At 48.1% G+C, this 2,673-nt stretch overlaps 1 pseudogene; it reads left to right on the forward strand.

Moving 5' to 3' along the window:
- The first annotated feature begins 2,337 nt into the window (after positions 1-2,337).
- Positions 2,338-2,673, forward strand: LOC102929028 (non-histone chromosomal protein HMG-14 pseudogene; annotated as a pseudogene).

Here is a 2,673-nt window from a genome sequence, read left to right on the forward strand (position 1 = left end):
TCATTGTGCTTTGTTCTTGACTGAAACCTTTAATAGAAAAAAATTAAGATTTATTTATTTTTTTTTTTTTTTGGTTTTTCGAGACAGGGTTTCTCTGTGTAGCTTTGCGCCTTTCCTGGAAAAGATTTATTTTTATTTTATATGTATGAGTGTTTTGCCTGTGTGTATGTGTGTGCATCACATGCATGCCATGTGCCCATGGAGGTCTGAAGAGGGTGTTGGTACCACTGGACCTGGAATTACAGACATTTGTGAAGTGCCGTGTGGATGGTGGGAACTGACTGTCCCTAGGTCCTCTGCAAGAACAGCGAGTATTTTTAACTGCTGAGCCATCTCTCCAGCCCAGCACTTGCTGCTCTTTAGAGGACCTGAGTTCAGTCCCTGCAAACATATTGGGCAGCTCAGAGCTGCTATAATGCCAACTCCAGGGGATCTGACAACCTCTCTGGTTTCCATGAGCATTCAGATACGATGTAAAGACGTACACCCATACACATAAATAAATAATAAAGTGATGCTGGGGCCGGGGTGTAGATTAGTTGGTAGCGTGCTGGTCTAGCTGCAGGAAGCCCTGGGTTTAGTTCCTCGCATTTTATAAACTAGGCCTGCTTGTATATGCCTGTAAATCCTAGCACTCAGGATTGGAAGTAGAAGGATCAGCAACTAAAGGTCATCCTCAGCTAGATGTCACATAATACAAAAATAAGATATTAATACTCAGGGGCTAGAGAGAGGTCTCCGCAGTTAAGAGCTTGTACTGCTCTTGGCAGAGGATCCAAATTTGTTTTCCAACCCACACGTCAGACAGCTCATAATCAACCTGTATCTCCAGCTCTATAGGATCCCACAGCTCTGGCCTCCGTAGGCATCGATACTCACATTTGTATGTGCATGGAAACCTGAGGCTGATATTGGAGTCTTCCTCACTTGCTCTCTACATTCTTAATTTTTGATTTTTTGAGACAGTCTCTGTAGCCCAGCCTTGGCCGGAATTACTGAGCTCTGCCTGCCTCTGCCCTCTTGGTGCTGGAAATAAAGGCACGTGCCACCATGCTCATTTTTACTTTAATTATGTGTATGCGTGTAAGTCTGTGCACATGAGTGTGGGTGCCTAAGGAGGCAAGAGTGTTGTTTTTCGGGAAGCCTACCACCCAGCTCCCAAATAAATACCACACGGAGGCTTATTCTTAATTATGAATATTCAGCCTTAGCTTGGTTTGTTGCTAGCCAGCTTTTCTTAAATTAACTTGTCTATCTTTGGCCTCAGGGCTTTTCCCGTTCTCTTATTTCTGTAAATCTTACTCTTACTTCCAGGCTTGTTGGGTGGCTGACCCCTGATATCCTCCTCCTTCTCTGGCTACTTCTTTTTTCTTCCCGAGTGTTCCTTCTGTTTATCCTCTCTGCCTGCCAGCCCCGCCTATCCTTTCTCCTGCCTTGCTATTGGCCAGTTCTTTATTAGACCATCAGGTGTTTTAGACAGGCACAGTAACACAGCTTCACAGAGTTAAACAAATGCAACATAAACAGAAGTAACACACCTTAAAATAATTAATTGTGCAACAGAAGATGTCAGATCCCCTAGACCTGGAGTTACAGGCAGCTGTGGGCTCTGTGATGTTGCTGGGAACTGAACTTCAGTAGTATGCACTTTTAACACTGAGCCATCTCTCCAGCCCCAGCCACCTGATTTCTTTAGACAGGATCACTCACTGAACCTAGAGTAGACTGGTTCACCAGCAAGCTCCAGGGACCCTTCTGTCTTCCGGCTCCTGCCCCGGGGTTCACACTCCTCCTCCTCCTCTCCGCGCTGGAATTATAGACACCGTGCCCCACAATAGTGCTGGGACCCAGACTCCCGTCTTTATGTTTGTACGGAAGGCACTTTACAGATGAAGTTAATAAAACGTGTAACTTCTGTCGGGTCTTCCATGAGGTGAGTCTTAAAACATTGAAAGACTTGCTGATGCTGTGTGGATCAGGGACAGTTTGAAGTTTAATCAGCTCTTGCTGTATGGTTTCCATAGGCACCTGGGTAGAATCTTTAGAATTCTAGCTTAGCTTATGCCTCTTTGTTTTTGAGACACTGTATCTCTGCCTAGTCTAGAACTCAGCGATTCACCTGCCTCTGCCTCCACCTCCCAAGTCTTGGGATTAAAGGTGTGTACCACTGGGCGAGTCGCAGCAGTTCGTGCGGTGGCGGCCGAGGCGGTGTAGCTCCGTGACGGGTTCGGCCTTGCACGCGCCTCCCACCCAGCGCTGCCGCGATGCCCAAGAGGAAGGTTAGTGATGCCCAAGAGGAAGGTTAGCGATGCCCAAGAGGAAGGTTAGCGATGCCCAAGAGGAAGGTTAGCGATGCCCAAGAGGAAGGTTAGCGCCGACGGAGCGGCGAAGGCGGAGCCCAAGCGGCGCTCGGTGAGGCTGTCGGCCACGCCCGCCCCTACCAAGGTGGACGCGAAGCCGAAGAAGGCCGTGGGAATGGATAAACCATCAGACAAAAAAGTGCAAACAAAAGGGAAGAGGGGAGCAAAGGGCAAACAGGCGGAGGTGGCTGACCAGCAAACCACAGATGTGCCTGCAGAAAATGGAGAGGCTGAGAACCAGAGTCCAGCCTCTGAAGTCGAAGAGAAAGAAGCCAAGTCCGACTAACCATCCACCCTGTCAGTGTCCCCGCCT

Source organism: Peromyscus maniculatus, chromosome 1 (assembly GCF_049852395.1).
Source record: "Peromyscus maniculatus bairdii isolate BWxNUB_F1_BW_parent chromosome 1, HU_Pman_BW_mat_3.1, whole genome shotgun sequence".
NCBI classification, from domain to species: Eukaryota; Metazoa; Chordata; class Mammalia; order Rodentia; family Cricetidae; genus Peromyscus; species Peromyscus maniculatus.